This window comes from Octodon degus, unplaced genomic scaffold (genome assembly GCF_000260255.1).
Source record: "Octodon degus isolate 3935 unplaced genomic scaffold, OctDeg1.0 scaffold00218, whole genome shotgun sequence".
In the NCBI taxonomy this organism is placed as follows: Eukaryota; Metazoa; Chordata; class Mammalia; order Rodentia; family Octodontidae; genus Octodon; species Octodon degus.
The window spans coordinates 2457684-2478728 of NW_004524794.1; the positions used below are offsets into that span (position 1 = coordinate 2457684).

Below are 21045 nucleotides of genomic sequence, written 5' to 3' on the forward strand. Positions count from 1 at the left end.
AGTACTGGGGATTGAAGTTGGGACTTTATGCTTGCCAGGCAGGCAGTTAAGCCACTGAGCTGTGTTCCTGGCCATATGTATTTCTTTAAATTGTGTTGCCTATGTATTTTTAATAAAATTATATTTTATGGTTTGAAAATTTTTAATCCAAGGAAAAGTAGAAAACTCTAAAATGGGAGAGCTCACATTTATTCTTTAGCATCATTACACTTATAGAGAGTGATGAGAATTTTTGATTGTGTATCAAATTTGGGCACAGTTCCACCCACAGATAATCTATCCGATAGCAACAGCATTTAGATTTGCAAGTTGAAGCGCCCTTCAGCTCATGCCTGCATCTACAATATTTACTACTGCTAGCCGTGAGCCAGTGTCATCTCCAGGCATGGATGAGTACTGTTTGGTGAGCTGGAGATTGGTGTAACTAAGATTCTACTTGCATGGTTTTACACCCTGACTGCATTTGACACATGAGTTTTCTCTTATTAGGTCAATAAGCCTTCCATAGAAGCATTTTCTAGAAATCTAAATTTGTACAATTACTTTTTAAATTAATCATTCTTCTTCCTATCCCTGTTTGTATTATTCATCAATTCTAGTAGAAAATTCAGGTAATCTAGCCATAAAACATCTCAAATTATTCAACTCTAACTCAATTTAGATGATAGCTCACAGACAAGATGATCTTGTGAAGAAGAATTTAGTTTATTCATATAGTTTTAACACTTATGATAATCTGTACTTATTTTAATTTGTAAATTGTGTTCTTTGTCCTAAAAATTTGCTGTCAGTTTCCCAAGTGACAAATGTGCTTCAAAACTTAGCAAGAAGGGACAGTAACCAGTAAGCTTTGATGAATGACATGGGTCTTCCTTGCTTTTGGTTTATCTCATTCACCTACCAATTCAATACTAAAGTATGAGCTGGGTGTGGTGGTGCATTCCTCTAATCCCAGTATTCTGGATGCTGAGGCAGGAGGATTGACAGGAGTACAAGGCAGCCTGGGGCTATACAGTGAGTTCAACAGCAGCCTCAACTACATTATGATGCCCTGTCTCAAAATATTAACAGAGATAAAAGACTTAAGTATGTCAGTTATTTTAGTGTCTTGTTTCAGTGACAGTTTTCTGTCAGAAAATAAACTGTGGGGTTAAAAAAAGAAAATTATGTCGTGTAATTTGGACATAGGGATGTCCACAGAGGTCAATTAACAAGATTTGTCTCTATTGTTATTTTTCTGTCTGTTGTCTTTCTCTGGGTCAGTGGGTGATTACTTACAATGACTACATAAGAAAAGGAAATTTTCCAGGTACTTTCGATATGAGTATATTATTCACAGAAATACTTTACAGTTACTTAGATAATATCTCTAATATAAACTTTTTGACAAAATATACTTCATAAGCAAAAGTTTGCCAACTAGAAATGTAATTTCTTTATACTTCAGGGAAACACATTTCTGGAAAATAAGACAGCGATGCTATTCAGAGATGTGTGGGTCTGACTCTGACCTAGCACTGCAGCCCTTTTTTACCTCCACTTGACTTTAAGATGGTCTTGTTCACAATGAGTTTTTTTGTCAACAAAAAGCTTGACATTTGTAGATTTTTTTAAAGGAAAAAAAAATTCATTAATAATGTGCATTTTGTGCAATGGTGGTATAGGGCCAGATATCAAGGAGCAGTAGTAAGCATTAACCTAGCTTCTCAATTCTGGAGGCCATCTGGAGGCCTCGTGTTAGAGTCTGTCCATCTGCCTAGGGAGCTCACAACAAAGGAATACCAGGAAGATTGAGAGCCACTTCTACTCTCACATGTGCTGTATTCATTACTAGAGAATTTCTGAATCTCTAGTATATATGTGTAGCATCTTTCTGAAAATACATAAAACACAAAAGTAGTGCACATGAAACTTTAGTGACCCCATATAATAATATTCACTAAGTTACAGGCATCTTTCAAAAAAAATATCTACCTAGACTCCTTTTTAATTTGTGGTCACAAAATAGTACACTTTTCACTCTCTCAAAACTCAGTACTTAATACCTTGAATTTAAAAATTGCAATCAATTTTATCCTCTAGGAAGAGTGAAGAGTCAGTTGTTCTTAGTAAATTGCCTTATTCAACCTCATGCTGCCTAATGTTTTATGGTGGCCTTTGTATGTCTCCTATGAAACCATTGTCACAATATTCATATTACTTTAGTCATTTACCAACATGAAGAAACAACAAACCCACACCACTGATGCCCCTATAGAAATTTGAAACACTTTGAAGTATCTACCTTAGGCATGCAGAGATCTGTAAAATTATCATTTCATGAATCAATTGTTCATTCAGTTTCTGAGGCATCTCAGTACAGTGTAAATATCTTTTTACTCATGTGTAGCTAAAAACAGCTTTATGTTTTGATGCTAGAAATATACCAAGTTGCTTTAGGAGACACTTGGTAAATATTCTTTCATACTAAGAAAGGTGAAGCAAAAATACTAGCATTTGAGTTAAAAAAGTCTTATGCATTGTAATAGACTCGGAAAAAATAATAAATTGACCTACCATTAAAGCTGGTAATGCTTTTTAATTTGTAATTAATTCTGTTTTTAAGGATTTGTGTTATTCAAATCTTTGGAAGTGCTGAAGATGTATGAGCTCCAACTTGAAGACTTGGTCCGTCTTTTAGCATTTAAATTAAAGCAAAAAACACAAAAAACAGATCTGGAGAAGAGAGTGAGATGTGTCCTCTGGTGAGGACTGGATACAGTTCCTTGCGTTCTAAATACACTTGGCATTCAATAGGTCAAAGTTTCAGTTCTCAAAGTGCATAGTGATATATCAGAGGATCCATGCTCCCTCTGTGTTAAAAACAGTCTCTATACCCAGAAGCATACCTATTTAAAAATCAAGAGTTATTCTATTTTTTACCAAAATGGATTATCTCAGAATTTATAAAAATGATAAAAGAAAAATAATATACATAATAAATTTCAAAATCAGTGCTTTAAGTTGTGCATGTAAAATACCCACCTAAGGGATGATAAAACATAAAATGCCAACTGGTGATTGAGGCAAATAGTATGAAGAGGTTTGTTTTAACACTTTGCTGCTTTCCTTCAGGTTTGAGACTTTTCCAAAATAAAAGAATAGGAAAGGGTTAAAAATTAGTCAAGATTAATGTATACTGTTTTGGATTAAAAATGTTAAAATAATCACTAAAATCTGGCACACAGCAAATGCGGGAAGAGGGCACAGGTGAGGATGGAGCACCTGGTGCTGAGCTGCTGCTTCTCCACATGTAAACGTCCACACAGCTTTGTAATTACTCATGAAACCAAATGTGTACATTATAGGTATTTCTGTATGTGTAATTCCAAGAAGAAAACTGTAAAAGCTGAGATACAGTACTACATACGTCATATATATATATATATATATATATATATATATATATATTTTAGTACAAGGTCTACAGGGTCTCACTATGCAGATCAGACTCATAGTGATTCTCCTTTTTCAGCCTCCCAAGCATTGTGATTACAGGTGTACACCACTAATCCCAATCTCAATCACTATCTCAGTGTGCCCTAAGGGTGGGTCTGGCAGGGCACAATGGAGATCAGACCTTGGTCCCTGAGTCTGCCTAAGCAGGCATTTTAATCTGCTAAAGCTATCTGGCTGACCCTAGTGCTGTTATTTTTGGGTGTGTGTGGTCCTAGAAATTGAACTTGGGGCCTTGTGCATGGGAGGCAAGCACTCTACCAGAGCTTTGTCCCCAGCCCCATAAACATTAGTTTTAAAGAATAAACTTTTGATGTGTAGCAAGTAAACATAAATAAAAAGGCTTTGGCTGACTGAACCTTTACTTTCTTTTCTGCATGGTACTGGGAACCCAACTCACAACCTTGTGCTTGCCAGGCAGGAATTGTGCTGCTGTATTCTTTTCTTTTTTAAAGTTGCAATCAGTCATCATAAGGTAGTTTCTATGGTCTATTTATTTATTTATTTTGGTTTCTTGAGATAAGTATCTTATTATGTAATTCAGTCTGGCCTTGAACTCACTTTGTAGCCCAATAGGCCCGGAACTCAACAATACTCCTGCTTCAGCCTCACAAGTGCAGGATTATAGTCTGTGGACTAATAGTTTAAGGCCAATGATAATAGTGTTGCTTAGTTTTACATTATGCAGCTTTTAATGTTGAGGCCAGGTCTCCTATGTAGTTCAGGTTGGCCCTGAGCTCACTGTGTATCCCAAGCTGGCCCTGACCTCACAGCAATCAACCTGCCTGTGCCTCTGCCTCCTGGGGGCTGGGTTCACAGGTGTGCACCACCATGCCCAGCCCAGATAGTTCTTACACAAGCACTGTTCATTTCTGAATCTTAGTAAGTTTGATAGTGGGTGATGCTTCCTTCTAAGTAATTCTCACAAACTGCAGTGTGATGCCTCGATTTTATCTGCTTTTCGGCAGGTATCCTATATACGCAATTTAGAATTTTGTCTAAGGTCACTCTGAATGAAGGTTTTACAGTTACCTAAATATCATCCCTAATCTATATTATTCATGCGACTTTTGCTATTTTCTATTGCTTTTTCTGATTTCTTCCCTGGGATTTCACTGTACTTTTTGTAAGGTGATCAAAATTTTACATTTCTAGCCTGACTTTTAATGTACATTTATTCCCTTGATTATCATCTGTGTCATCTAAGTCTATATCAAAATCTAAGTCATTATCATTGTCTTCATTCCTCTCCTAGCTTCTATGATTAGACCTTTGATTAGTTTCACTATTTTCTGTCTTTTCTGGTTCATTATTAAATGGAGAAAACGTCTTGTTATTTTCCACATGTTGCACAAAGTTCCAGTTTATAGGCACCTGGTCTACACACTGTAAATATTCCTGTACACATTTCATGCATTTTTTAGGCTCTGCTAATGGTTTATATTTGCTGTATTTTGTCCACCACTGAAGAGCTGCTTTGCAGTGCTGACATACCCCATCATGAAGTTTTGCATTAATTTTCTTGGTCTCAATACTCTTATCAAACTTGTCATTTTTGAAGCTACATGTATTCTCGTCCTTCTCAAACCTGGAAGGAGCCACAGTGCCTTTTTGGGAGCTCATCCCTGAGATCACTACCATCTGGCACCAGTAGCAGTGAAGAAGTAGCAGAGCAGACCAAGGAGCTGGCCCAAAGTTATGGATGCCAAGTTATTTTAAATGTTGATTAAATCCAATCAGTGGATAAAATTCAATTAAGGCTCCTAATATTTAATGTAAATACTATTCATTTACCATTCTTGTAATTGTCGCTGTGTGCCAACAACAAGCTTTGGTGCTGAGTTATTAAAACTAGTCATGGTACTCAGATTTTAGGAATACCTTAGATTAATTGCCCCAATTTGGAGAATCTGAGCTCAGGTTTCATTTTAAGAACTCCCAGAAGAAGACAAGAAAAGAGACCGTACAACAGGAAAAGGTAGACAGAAATGTCTTGAAGCCATGACTTCAGCTGTGAAGAGATCTCAATTGAATTCCCAGGAATGCCTTGATTCTACAGAGTTCTCCAGAGGATAAATTACACCTCAGTGTTTTTTCTAATGACAGGCAACAAATAATACTTGTAGTTCTGTTGGCTGGGTTGGGAGGTAGTGGAGAAACGGAACTGTGAAACTATTGCTGTCCAGGACTGCTCAATAACTCCTGCAGGTGAGGGTACTCTAGTTCTCATAGTCATACTTTGAAGAATGCGTGCTAAATTTGTTTAAGTCTGGGAGGCAGAATAGGGATGATCTTGGGTGAGGCATGTACAGAACTGTGAAAATGCCCTCCTCATTGCTGGCATTTCATACAGAAGCCATCTATGATGAGTGAGGTAACAGTAATGATTCCTGTCAAAATTCATATTCTGGATTGGATAGGGAGCCTTAAAAGCACTCGTGTCATTAATGCCATACTATATTGCCACTGAGTCCAAAATACTTAGAAAGAGGGTTCTACAATGGTGTGATAGAGATGGTGGGTATATTCTTTCATTTTCTATTGAGGATAATGAAATACCTGAGGCTGATTACCTGAGCTGTCAGCAGTTCAGACTGAGGAGGTTCTACTGAGATTCTAGTAGTCTGATGAAGAGACTCAGTACTGTGGACTGGGATAGAATCTTTATTCTCAGGCTTTGCCTTATTTGCCCTGCTATAGTATGTGTACAACCATTCTTGTGTCTCCCAGCCACTGTATACATCACAGTGACTGCTCTCAGGTCAGTCCTCCTGTAGGGTGAGTGCTTACATAGGTTCTTGATATCCAGGTGGAAAGCTAAAGCTGCCTGCACTATAGCATGGCTATGTTGTGCTTTCACATTCCCTTACAATACCTTACTAAGAAAACATCTTTATTTAGCTCACGGTTATGGTGTATGAAATTCCAAACCTATGATGCTGGCCGTGCTCAGTGGAACTGTGGCTGTGTACCTCTCATCATGACAGATGAGATCACAGAGGGAGCACATCTGATATGGAGAGATCATGTGGCTGGGCAAGATGCCAGAGAGCAGAGAGAAAGAACTCCTTTTAGATAGCCTTCTCCTGGGAAACTAACTGTGGGTCTCGCAGACATATCTGGATCCCTTTAGGTATGACCTGACCAACTCCCTATGGGTCTTACCTCTTAAAGATTCCAATATCTAACAACATTTTGCAAATAATTCACCGCCCATGAACCTTCCAACACAAGTCTACCTTTTTTCATCTGAACCATAGGTAATTCTAATCTATGACTTAGGGGGATCACTGTCAACATTAGTTACTAGGACTGCAGCTGTAAGGAGTGTCACTCCATCACATTTAATGTATCAGTGCAATGCAACAGGAAGTCCTAATAGAAAACGTGGTACTTTAAAGCATACTCTCTGTTCTTGGTGAAGATATTTGACACTTTATATATGGAAAGAAATTAAATTAGTAGGGTTTTTTTTTTCATAAAGATGGATGCAGATTTAGAATGTGAGGCTCAAGGTTAAAGCTTGTATGGTCTACTTCATGGGGCTCTGGACTACATAATCCTACTGAGTACCTCAGTGCCCTCAGCCTTCCTCTAACATCAACTGTCACTAAGGAAGAGCTGGGTATGTGTCAGTTACTGTTGCCAGAGAAGAGCTTTGTAGGTATATATTTAGCATGCATTAAAATCTTTAAAATGAAAAAAAATCTTTAAAATGAAACTTTGAAATTACTTTTTCCATTTAAAAGATATGAAAATGGAAATAAGAATGATTTTAAATATTTATCAACCCAAATTTGTGTTTCCTTTTATTCTAACACTGGTAAAATTTAGAGTTGAATTATCCAGATTGTAAAGAAAAAAAGGTAATCGTAAAACCAAATTTTCATTGTATTCGGAAAATAAAATATGAATAGAAAAAAGTGCATTGGGTCTGATTTATTTCACTTAAGAGTATGTTCTCTCATATTGTCTCCTTAGTGTGAGAATCCAAAAGAGAAAGGTGGAATCTGAAGGGTACAGTAAATACTGGGAAAAAGGAATGAACTTATTAAAAAAGAAAGAGGCACTGAGTTGAGGAGAAGGACAGGAGATGGAGTGGGGGAAAGAGATTTATCTATGTTTGTAAGCAGGATGGTTTGGACAACTGTATTGTGCATTTCTGCTGGTCTATGGAAAGGAGCACATAATACTTCATTTGTCTCCTTTTTTAATTGTTTGTAGTTTTTCTCTTCTTAATTTCTTACACTTTTTTTCTTCCAATTTTTTGTGTGGATATCTATTATATGAATAACTGGAAGGCAACACTATATATTATAACAAATACTAAGAGACTTGTTTTGTTAAGTGAAATTCAGTATCACATATTTTTTTCTGTTTTAATTCTAATTTGTACACTCTTTTAAAAAAGAAGAAAAAAGCTCAGTGAAAACTGGTTTCATTTAGATAGCCAAGAGAAGAAAATTTGCACACAAAAACACTGGAATATGTTTGACATTGGATGCATATCCTCTTGACCGGTCATTTGAGAATTAAGTCTTGTTATGTGGTAATGACAGGGTTTGCAACTTGGTTCTTGTGAAATTCTGCAGTTAAGTAATGTAAAAATCTATACAAATTGTTTTAGGCTTGTTTCCTATAAAATGGTTATACGCCTAAATTATTTTTAACCCTCTAATTTTTGTGATACTATGAAATAAATCTAACTATGATAAATCACCACCAATTTCTTAAGTGTTTAATTCATATCTTGCGCAAAATGCTAGCTACTGTCCAGAGGAAAAGGGGGGGAAAAGAAGACATGGAGGAGGAAGAAGAAGGTGGCTGGGGAGGAATGGTCCTATTTTTGTGTTATAATTTATTTCTTTGAGAACAAAGGTACATGTAGATTGAAAACTCCATAGATAATTCTCTGACCATGATGGAAATAGCCCTGGTGATTTATGAATCCATTTGCTGTTAACAGTCCTACGCAGGATAAATGACTGGAAAGAGAGTGAAGGCTGCTGTACTGTATAAAGAATATTGAACCAAAACTCAGAACACAAGTTACTAATGCACATTTTGTTATATCATCCTTGTCCATTAGAAAGAATAATCATTTTGAAACATTTATGAATTAGGTAATTTGCTAACTACTTTGTATCTTAATAATCATTGATTCTAATAGAGTAACTCATTACTAATACTCATTACTGATAAGAGTAACTAATTACAAATAGAATTATGTCTTAGTAACTCATTGAAATAAAGAATTCTTTTCTCTGTAGAAAAAAAAATCCTATTTATGCTAAGAGCTTCATCATGTGCCCTTATAGAGAGGAAGCTAGAGAGATTAGTGAATAGCCATTTAATATTGGCCGCTCAGCTGGTTTATCTACTGTTCATTGTGAGGCTGACTTTCCCTGCTTAATTGACAGAAAGCTCAATGGAAATTTGTGTAGAGAATTTCAGGATAGTGCATTTGTGTCCTACTGATGTTTTGTGCCAGTGAAACATTTAGTGTTGTATGCAAACCTAAAGATTCAAACGGTTCTGGTTTTTGTGGCGGCATGGGGTTGCAATGGAACATGGCAAATGGCTTTGTGTTGCTTTACTGTTTTTGGTTTTTTTTTTTTTTTTCCATCAAGAAAATTTCCAGAGCTGGGAGGAGCTCTCAAAATCTCTTTTCAATCTCATAAACAGTTAGAGTACTTATTAAATGTGCCAAGCTCTGCCAAATGCTTCCTTCAATATAAACAGCTCCATTAAGCAAGTATATTTGGCAACTTTTCACCACACGATGTGTTTGTCTGTATTTTAATTTTGGAGCAAATTTAAATACAACATTCTTAAAAAGCTGGCTACTACCCTCAGTTTTGCATGAGGGAGAAGTTTGGAAATCATTCATTATCTCACCTGATCTGAATGTTAATGAGCTACAATTTTCCAATATCTTGTATTTTATTCAGTGTTGCCATTTGTCTTCAAATGTATGAAGAAGAGTAGAATGGAAAAATACACTTTTTATGCATATGTTTCTCCAGAGGGTTTTTTAAAAATATATTTTGGCAACTTATGGGGAATGATAAGATTACAATTGAAAAAGAAATTAAAATGTTAGACTCAAGGACATAGTACTTTGAATAAAAGCCTCAGATAGATTGAATGTGTTAATTGATGAATTGTAAATGAAAGATGTGGCATAAATGATGGATTTTGTGACAAATTAAAGATTATTTTAAATTGTAAGTATTGTGTTTAAATTTTCTGAAGAGATTCTAAACATTTTTGTGCTTTTATTTTTTATTTTATATATTAATTTTATTTTTTGCTTTTATTTTTTAATAGTGCATGTTTGCATTGAGTACTTTGCTAGTGGGCAGTTGAAACATGTGCATAACATATCTTTATTCTTTTTTTCTCCTAATTTGCCTTTCTCCTAATTTTTCTCCTAATGTCTTCAACATTTGAACAAAATCTGTGTTGTTATATCTGATGGTGTTTTAATTTTGTTCTTTATGTATATTTTGGTTATTTACATTTGGGTTTTATATATATAAACACTGTCTGAGAAACCACGCAGTATTTAAGCTTATGTATCCTACCCATTTTACTTAACATTATGGTCTCAAGGTAGCATTGTCAGGGTATATGTATAGTCATTAAATTTATGTAAAAGCATATGTGGCAAAATACCTAGGTGACTTAGTACAATAAACAAATTGTTCAAAGTGTTTTAATTTATTAAATCACAAAATTTAAATGATCATTTTTAACAAATTATGTTTTGTTTGTTTTTTGTTTATTTTTGGCAGAGCCAGGAATTGAACTCAGGCCCTTGTACTTGCCAGAGAAGTTCTTATTTTACTGGGCCATCTCCCTGGCCCCAAATGGCAGAAGGATCTTTTTTTTTGGCTGACTCAGAATGCATTCAGGGCAGGTTTAGCTGGCTTGAGTTCTGAGGATTGAACCACAGCAACCTGAGCCTGACGGCTTTGTTGAAGCAGCCACTTAAATAACTGAGCTAAGGGGCAGGCCCCCTATGTATGTTCTTGAAACTACATATAATCATATTAAAAGCTCATAAGATACTTTTCTCAAATAAAAATAGGATATGAAACTAAATTTCAAACTGTATGCATTGAACATTAAAGTTGGATTAGCATCATGTGGATTTTGAATTTTCATTTAATTTTAATTGAAAATAAAGTGTTCCTACAGTCAGGGTGAATAATGGCCAGTGGATCCATGCACCTGTACTTCGTGGCTCTATTTGTTTCTGTTCACATTCACTGATTGGCTCTCCCCAAGCAGCTCTGCATTCAGCAGTTACTGAAACAATAACTCATTGTACATATGCTGCAGTTCTCAGTGTTAATGACAAGATGGATATTCTAATATGCTGGAAGTTCTACTATAGTTCATGAGAAATTCTAATTTTTATAAAGCTGTGAAAACAAATCCACTGAGGTTCTGTTAAGTAGAACCAAGCAAAATGAGGGCTTTCAGAGTACACACTTGGTTTTTATTCTAATCTGATTGTTTAAATTCAATTATAAACTTTAATTGAATAATGAGGGTAGTTTCCATGTTGTAAACATGAAAAGCACAATAACATGTCCTGGAATTTTCTTTAAAGTCCTAAGAGACAGACGTGTTAAAATAATTTCACTATAGCATAGCAGTTCTGGAACCTACTAATTCATTACATGATGTGCACTAGGGCTGTTTTTATTACTTATGCTTCATTGACCACTCATAACCATGATCAGGATGGGTGCTCCTCTTGTTGCCATTTTCCAGAAGGAAAATTAGCTGTCAGAGAAGTTGTGTAAGTTTACCACCACTTCATAGAACTGAGATTCGAATGAAATGGGCTAATGCTCACTTTGAAAAAGAGGTATGAAAGAGTATTGTAAATATATACACAAATATTTATCAACTATGAATGATAAACTTCTATCCTTTGTGACAACTAATATGTTATAGGAGATTATTAAGTAAAGTAAAGTGGGCACAGAAAGACAAGTGCCCCAGTATCTTACTGCTATGTGCGAATTTAAATAGTTGATCTTATGGAAGGGGAGAATAGAATGTGATTACCACAGGAGATTGGAGGAGAGGTTTTATGGGAAAGAGGTTGGTAAATATGCACTGAGTTAGATAATAGTGTGGCACTCTGGTGTGCTATTGCATGGGGTCACTATAAAAAGTGACATGATGGGCTATTGCATGGGCTACCTAGCTTGGCAGTCTAGGTATATGCCTAACAATCACAAGGACTCAGGCTTATCCCCAGTACTGCTGAAACTGAGCATGGTGGCACATATCCATAATCCCAGCTCTGGGGAGGCTGAGACAGGAGGATAGCTATGAGTCTGAGCTGTGTAGTAAGACCCTGTGCCAAATAAATACATAATTTTTAAAGTGACATGGTACTGCCTATTTCAAAAAACTAGAAGAAGGAATATTGAATTGTTTCAGTATACAGAAGTGATGTTTGAAGACATATACATATTTACTATGATGGCCATTACAGCTCAGAACAGAGTACGAATGTACTAGTGTAGGACTTCCCAGTGAAGGAAAAGGAAATGGGGGAGTAGGCAGAACAGATAAGAGTTGAAGAGTATCGTGGCTAAGAGACTGAGTAAGAGCAGAGAGCTGGGAACCAAGGGATGCATTTAGGAATGACAGCAGGCTCGACATAAACCTCATGTCATCTCAAAGTGAGTCTGTAAACTGTGTAACGAAGCAACACTTGGATATATGGAAAATATGCATACCTCGGCTGTCCTGTACATGTATTGAGTAAGGATCTCTATGGACAGTCCGCAAAATGTGTGTACTAATAGAATATCAAATGGTTGATTGTTCTTCATCAAATGACACAATCCTATATCAGATTGCAAAGTACAAGATGAAAACTATCCACAAATGAGATAATTAAAAATATCATACTGTTTTTTAAATTTTTAATCATAAAAATAGCTTAAGGTACATAATAAACATAAGCATGAGTTTAAAACACAAGAGTAAAGAGTCCCACCATCACTAATAAAATATTTTGCATTGATTTTTATTCATACTCTAAGGAAATCCATTAAAAAATTAATTCTTGAATGTTCTTTTATTTAAACATTATTTCTTTCTCTTTCTTTTTTTTTTTTTTTTGTGGTACTGTGAATTGAACTCAGGACCCTGCACTTGCCAGGCAGGCACTTATTCTACTGAGCTATGTTCCTGGCCCCTGTATTTTTCTTGATTATGCTATTCCATTTATTTACTAGTTGCAAAAATATTACTTCTATGGGGGAATCTTTCAAAAGGTATAACCAATGTCAGTATTCATTCATTTATTCATGTAACATGATTCATATTTTCAAACCTGGTGGCAAATAAATATGAACTGAAATACTTTTCATATAAAATGTATAAAGTTTAAGAAATTAATTTATAGATTTCTTTCTTTATCTATTATGTGGAAGCTGTTTGACCTGCATATGTATGTATGATATGTAGTAGACTTTACAAGGAGCTGAAAATCTATAAAGGAAAGAGAAAATACACACACTCCTCAAATGCACTAAAATTAGAACACTGCAAGAGCTCCGGAGAGCTGCTGCTGAGCGACAGCTCAGGTGATGCAGTACTCGTTACTGATGAAGACACATGGCCAGTTTTCATGGAGGAGTGCACATTTGGGCTTGAGTGTCAAGGACTGATGAGATTGGGATACACAAGCTAGAAGAAAAGGGCATTTTCAAATACTCGAGTTTCAGAGATCATGGATTGAAAGCAAATAAATATTGTGATGGTAACTGAGGTTAAAAAGACTGTTCAGTATGACTAGTAAATGTCTTGAGACAAGATGGAGAAGAATGAGAAGAGAAAGACTGTAGGAGTCTAAGGAGTATGGGATTCATGTGGTGTCCTAGGTAGAACATTAAAATTCTTCATGGAGGAGGCATGGGGACTTAAGTTTCAGGAAGATGAGTCTGATGTCAGGACAGGGAATGATTGGAGAGGAAAGAGGCTGACTTAAAGGACTTCCTAAGATATAATAGTGTAACAGCACATGTCTGTACTCCCAGCACTTGAGAAGCTATACCTGGAGGATGGCCATCAATTTGAGACCATTCTGGGCTATATTGTGTGTTCAAGGTCAGCCTGAACTGTGTAACAAGACTTGTCATTATATATTGGCAATACAGGAAAGTATTGTGATGGTTTTAAATCAGGTCTGTAGAGCAACAAAAGGATGGGTACTTAGACATTGACAGGATGTGTAAAGAAAGCTCCGTTTAGAAACTGATCTTTTCCATGTGTTCTATGTTATTTTCCTTCTGGAATTTATATTTGTCAGTCTCTGCCCTTAAATAATCTTTTCATGACCGAATTCAGGCTACTGTTATGTTGCTCCTGAGCACACATTTGGGAAGTGTCAGGAAGAAAATGTCCCTTCTACCAGCTTAGATGTAACATTAGAGACCTATGAATTAAGGATAGGCAGATTAGAAGGGGGTAAATTATTTTCAAATGAGAGCATATTCAGTGGTGAATAATTCACTAAAGTGCCAAAGCTAAAGGTTTTTTAGTAATATTTTTAAAGGAGAGTCAGTTTAGGCATTCAGTACTAAAATGAAATGTTCTGCAGCACTTTTAATGCTAATTTTTGCTGGACTCCTACCTCCCTGTGCTGAGGTTATCTTTTTCTGACAGGAAACTGCAGAGGGGTTCAGTGGCAGCTCTATTTTGGCCATGCTTTGCTTAAGCTTATATGCTTTTTGCTTAGTGACTGTCCAGAAATTTTCATATTCTGGTGGATATTAGTCTTTCTAGGAAAAGATGTACAAAATACATTCATGGCAGCCCTGAGGGCAGTTCTGCTCTTCTGTACCTGAATCTGTTAGTCTGCATATTTCTGCTCAAAATCCATATTGTGAATTTTAATCACCAATACATAGGTTATTCAAACAGGTGATTACAGGGTGATGGGACCTTTCAGAGCTTATTGAAGTCAGAGACTTAATGAATGGGGTCAGTGAAATCAGAAAACAGACTTCAACTTAGTCTCTTGTACCATGAAAGGACACAACTAGCTGTTACTGTCTATGAGCCAGAAAAGGAGTCTTTCCCTGATTCACATTCCGTGTGTGCTTTGATCGTGAGCTCCTGGCTCTGTGTGTGCCTTGGTCTTGAGCTCCTCACCCCCCCCCCCGAATTATGAGAAATGAATTTCTGTTGTTTATAATCAACACATTGGTTATGGTTCATTGTAGAAGTCTGAGTGGATGTAGATAACTGACAGGAAAATAGAGCTTCCAACCTGTTTTATGTCAGATGTGCCGAATTTGTGGTCCCAAAGGAATGAAGTTGGTATGGACCAAAGAAAGAAGTTAGGAGATATTTTATTGGAAATAAGGTGAGAAGAAGGACCCCAGGAAGGGGGTGTCGCAAAAGTGGTGAGAGTGGATACCAGTGCCTTTTGTCAAGGGTAATTTATATGGCAAAGGCCTACTGTGAGTACTATATGGTTCAAACTCTCATCAACCCATAAGATCACAAGAATAGCTGCTTGGCTAAAACTGATGTGATAGAGAAATGAGTTACACACAAAGAATACATGAAAAACCAAAGGCATTTTGGGGAAGGAGTAGGTCCGGATGCTCTGGCCACCCACCTGGGAGACTCAAGTTTGTTTGGACTTTACTGGCCCAGACAATGCTAATTACAGAATAATCTCAACTTAGTGCTTCTCTGTTAGGGAGGCTGCAGGCCTGGTCTTCACATCTTTATCTTGAGGCCTGGCCTTCTTCAGGTGCACCTTGTCTGCTGTCTTTTTTTTTTATACTGACTTTTGTGAAGGCCCAGTCCCTCTCTGTTTATTAATTTGTAACATAGCTTCCTGTAAATTTATCATCTCAGAATTGCCTTTTCTCATAGTGAACTAAATTAAGACTAAACTAAAAAAAAAAAAAAAAAAGAATAAAGTAAAGCTGATGTGTATGCTTCACAGTTATGTTGCATGTAGAAATAGAAAAGACAATGCCTTCTTGAAGTGATCAGGATTCAGATCTTAAGGGTGGAAGCTTTTTAAGTGAACACTGAAATTTTCTGGATGGCTTAAGGAAATGTGGACAAAGACAAGGGCAAGCAATGAGATGAACTGGATACCTTACTTTAACCGTGTTTAGACTATATATATAGCACAAGGAAACAATTTAGACAATGGTTAAAAATTTGAAATTCTGTTTATTTTGCTAATTCTCTTTCTTGGCATTTGTTGTAGTAAATGGGTAAGTTTGGTTTTAGTATGTAGGTGAACCACCGAAGGTGGAATGTGCTACTTTTTTCTCTGAGAAAATTTGCAAAGAATAACTGAAGTAAAGCCATTTTGGTTTCCACCTTAGCGGTGGCTATTGTCATGTCCATCTCCCGCAGGTAATCAACTTAGAGAAGAGGCAGGTGTCCTTGTTCTGCTTCACAGTTTCCCAACCACTCATTATCTGTGCTCCTGACCAAACCCTCTGGAACTAAAATTCATGCTATTCAAAATATAATGCCTACTACCCTGTACCAGAGTGTTTATCGTATGCCAGCATATCATTCTCCTTATTCTTTAAAGATTATGTCTTTATATGTTTTCAGTCTTCCCACTATTGCTCCTAAATGGTCCTCATTTATGCAAAATTGTTATCCTTGTCTGACCCTGGCAGCTTGCACTTTTTCTTTTTGTACTCTTGTTCTTTCTTCCTTCATGGTCAATGTAATCCACGATCTGTCATATCCTCCAGGTAGCTGTACTGCATTGTCAAATTGGAAAATGAAACTTAACTGGAACAGACAAAATTAACAATTATTCACTTCAAATATGTATCTTCTGCGGTCTTCAAATCCAATTAAATTATGACTTCATCCATTTGCTTGGAAGTTTGTGAAGTAGTTTTGATTTCTCCATTTTTATTGAATCCTTATCTCAGCCATCAGAAAATTTAATCATTTTTACTTCATACCTATAGTCAGCATTTAACCAACATTCATGATAGCGCTAAAATTCTTTCCAAACATGTCCTCTGTGACTGGAAGCCTAAAGCTCTAACTCAGACCACAGCAATAAAAACCCACTGTGCAGCTGTTGAGAGGAGCCTGTGTTCTCTGCATGGGGTCCTGCGGGGAGAGGAAAGAGAAGGCGTCTGCACCAAGCCTGCTGAGTTCATCCATCCCCAAATCAGCAGCTGAGGAAGTGCTCCTTTGTTTGCCAGGGAGAGAAGCTGAGCATGTAACATCAGTAGAGTGCTTTTTTTGTCCAGGGAGACATCCAGAAAAGGAGTATATGTTCCTACCAAGCCTCAGAGTTTCTAATTATTTTCTTTGCTATATAAATACCGTAGGAAGGTGTTCTCTTTAATATATCAAAATGTGTAGTCACATATATCAAATATTGAATTTGTGATTTATTTACATTTTTAAAAGCCCTACTCAGGCAGGGGAGTTAGCTCAGTGGAATAAGGGCTTGCCTCACAAATGCAAGGTCCTGAGTTCAATCCCTGGTACCACCAAAAACAAACAAACAAAAAAGAACTCTATTCATTCTATGATAATTAATAAGTAATATTTATATCTGGTGTTGCCTAAATCTTCTTGTATGTTATTTTTATATTTACTGCTCTAAACCTTTTAATTTTTAAATATAATACAGTTCCAGATTTTCTCCTAAAGCATAACCAATCTGTAGATCACAGATTATCAAGACCAGATGTATTTCTCTATCATTTGAAAATAAATATGGAAATTTAAATTTAGAACAATAAATTTAGAACCCTCCACTTTCTTAAGTGGAAAGTTAAGCACTAGATGGGAAAATACCAGAGCAGCAGCTTTTTACAAAAATTGATAATATATGTGTAGGTACTCAGTAATGTGAGGATTTTTTACCTGAAACTATCATTTCACAGATATATTAAAAATAATCACATATCTCTTTTTAAGAAAGATATGATAGAATTAATTATATAGAGAAAACAGAAATTTTAAAATATCTACAATTAAGATTCTAACAAGAAGAAAGGACAATTATATGATGGATTTTATGCATTCTTCATAATACCGCATAATACTTGGGTCCCTCCTCAATTCATGAAGTTAACTCATTGCATGATTCTGGGAAAAACAGCCATGCCTATTTGTCACCCAGTGTAGATTTCAGGAATAGAAGCAAAATTTTGCCAAATGCTTCCATTTGGGAATACAAATAATTCCCAAGCAGAAGGTTTCGCAAACCACTGTATGAAGTTGAAAGAAAACATTTGATATGAGAAAAATTCTCATAACATAGTTCAGAAGATAAATTTCCAAGATAAATAAGAGTTACAAGATAAATAAGTAAATCGAAAAAGAAATCGAAAAAAGTGCAGACATTTTATCTGTGATATCTTTAGATAGTTGCATCTTTCTCTCTCTTTCCTTCATTGTTTCCTTCCAACCTATTTATTTATTCCTTTATCTAGTTTGTGCTCTTCATACCTGCTGGCTCCCCCTAATGAATTTAAGGTACTTAGAGGCAGGGAATGTTTGCATTGAAAACACATTCTGCTTTGTTTCAGGTTCTCAATGCCACCTGTTCTAGTGTGTCAATAAAACTAGACCATAGGTGGGACTTGTTGATAGTAGCTGAGTACACCAAAGTATTCAATAACATAAATAGCAGAGGAATAATAGGCATTTACATCAAGGGTCAGGTATAAAGAGGCCTAGCACCACTGAATTTAAATTCACCCACAGAGATTAGGGATCAGAGATAGTACTTTTCCCTCTGGAAAAAACTAATCTTTTAATATAGTAATTCATCCTCAAAGTATCTAGGAACTTGGGAAATGTTTTAGCAAATTTAAGGTTCAGATATAATGAAGTCTTAAAATTTGGATATATGGTGAGAAACTGGAATTTACTAACATTGAAGGAAACAATGTTTCCTTGAAGGAAACAAAATTTCAAGCAAGATGAAATTTTAAAACTTAGCTATGGCTGATGAAACTAAACCACCAACAAAAACTAAGCTGATTTGAAAACATATTATGCACAAGATTGACGTTTGCTCTTCTCACTTCGGCTGTAGTGTGCCTGGAATGAAGTAATCACGTTGTTGGTAGTTCTCTTCTTTCCAGTGAATGAACTGGTAGGACTTTTGGCATTATGGTGACCCTGTAACACTGCGCAGAGCCCAAAGTTCTTTGTTTTCAATGGTTTGTGTTGCTTTATAAGTTTATCACAGGTTCATGTAAGATTCCTTTAAGAGAATCTAATTGTATTTCCATTAAGTTTATACTAGACAAAGTCTTGCCTTCTCTGTAGTCTGGTTTCTGAATGTTTGTCTTTACTAAAAGACAGAGATTCAAATAAGCTACCATCTTTTAGTCCGTGCATCAGGTTTATTTTTAATTGCTAGTTAATAGCTGACTAAAGTCTGAGGAAGGGAGCCTTATTCATGTAGCTATTTTGAGTCACCTCACAGATCTGACTCATTCTCAGGTAAAGTGATACAGTCTGATTTCTGAAATTTCCAAATGAAGTGCCAGTTTCTGATTGTTCTTGTGAGACCTACTATTATCCAGTAAGCCAGTGTGGTGGATAGCTAACCAGTGGTAAACTTCTTATAACCAGGTGAATTAAACTACCATGGTGCTGGATGTGGGAGGCCCACCTGAGGATTGTTGCCAGCAGCATAAAGGCAGAACAGGAGAAGCTGCCAAAAGCTATTAGGGATTCTGTTTGGAGAAGCTGTTGGTAACTGCTAGTGCTCTTGGGCTGTTCTCCTGGAGGACCTTATCATGCTGGCTTTGCTGATGAACTTTGGAGGAGGTCAGGTCCTCATCTTGAGCATCGTTCTCTGTCCCTGGAGGATAAGATAGTGCACTGCTCGGCCTCATGCAAAAGCTTGTTGCATTGGCTTTCCTGATGAAAACTCAGCTTCCCTCATCACTGGAGGAGCTCAGGACCTCACTATTGCTGAGGGTGGCTGTGCTATGTCTGGGGAAGCTCTAGTGCTCACCTTGAGCATCGCTTCCTGACTCCAGTTCAGATCCCTCACCTTACTAGCACAGGTCCTTCATCCTATTGGGGTAGACTTCCGAGCATCCACCACTGACCTTTGGGCCTTTCCAGCACAGATCCATGAAGCAGATCTGCATGAGACATGGTCATGGGCTCTCGGCCTCCAGCTGGGTGTTATGAGCTGTAGGTTTTTAGCTGGACTTATGCAGGATATTAAGATTCAGGCTGTAAGTTGGAGTCTTTAGTATTTAGTGTGTGGATAGATTTCCTGTACTTGTGTATTATTCTTATGTGATTCGTTATAAACTAACATTATAAAATGTGTCCTGTATTATATTTTTCCCCTTGCAAAAACCCCAAACCTTGACACCCAGCATACTTACAGTAGTCCAGATAATTGTTTGATTCTGGACTTCAGTCACAGCTCTGTTTTACTCATAGAACAAGGAAATAAGAAATGAGCAAATACCACAGTTTCACAAGTTAGAGGAGAGCTAAATATGAGCCATTTGTCCGTTGGGATAGCACATCTCTCTACTCTCTTGGATCATCAGTAAGAAGAAAGTGAATTTACTAAGCAGTTTCACTTTTTTCTCTGTTGTTGAAGAGGATGATGTTGCAGAAAAAACTCTTATTAACCCTGTGGAATAACAAAGGCCTTTTCAGATAAAAAAAAATACATAGTAGGTGGTTGGGAGAATATTTGCTTTTAAGACATGTGCATATGTAAAGGGATAGGATTCCACAGGATAATTTGATAACATTAAATTGACAACCAAGTGCACATTTTACACAAATAATTACAAATTCAAAAAATCTTTCTCATAGATAAATGTGCCTGTGTTACAAGATTATTCATGGCAGCTGTGTTCATAAGAGTACAAATGAGAATGTAATTTTACAATGTTCTTGCTGAGTAATAATAGCGCTGATTATTATGGCAGCAGTATATTGTAATGTGCGTGCATTTTCCATATTATTTTAGAAATATGATGTGCTTACTTAAGTTAGGGTTAACATATTTAACCATTTGCTTATTATACTTAAAGATTCATTATAAAATACACATAGTGGTTTAAAAATTAAAAATTTCACTTATATTGTATGTATCTGCTCAAATAACTTTGGACTAATCAGTCATATTTTACTTCAAGAAATCCTATTAACAAACTTTAATGCAATGAGACAGATCCATTAATTATGCTTCCAGGCAGTGTTAATATTAATAATAATATTAATTAGTTAATATTAATAGTGCAAACTCACTCTATCATGGACCTTAAGAATAGCCAAACATCCCCGCCCGCCAAGTACGATTTTCTGCCGAGTTCCGGGAGCCCCCAGACCCAGTCCTAGCCCAGGTCCGGTGAGGGTGCGGAGAGTTTCCAGCTACCCTGCGCCGGCGGAAAAGTCCCAGCCCAGGCGCAGCGTGGGCCGGATCCTCTCCCAGCCCCTCGGGCCGCCCCCCACCACTCCTCAGAGCCTCCCCCACCCCGCCCGCCGAGTAGGATTTTT

The 21045-nt window shown here is 36.6% G+C and overlaps 1 protein-coding gene and 1 pseudogene across 2 annotated transcripts in view; one reads left to right on the plus strand and one right to left on the minus strand.

Moving 5' to 3' along the window:
* The window catches only part of Ccser1 (coiled-coil serine rich protein 1), a 610743-nt gene that overhangs the window by 366631 nt on the left and 223067 nt on the right, over positions 1 to 21045 (plus strand). The window lies entirely within an intron of this gene.
* On the minus strand, positions 4639 to 5118 carry LOC105744060 (annotated as a pseudogene).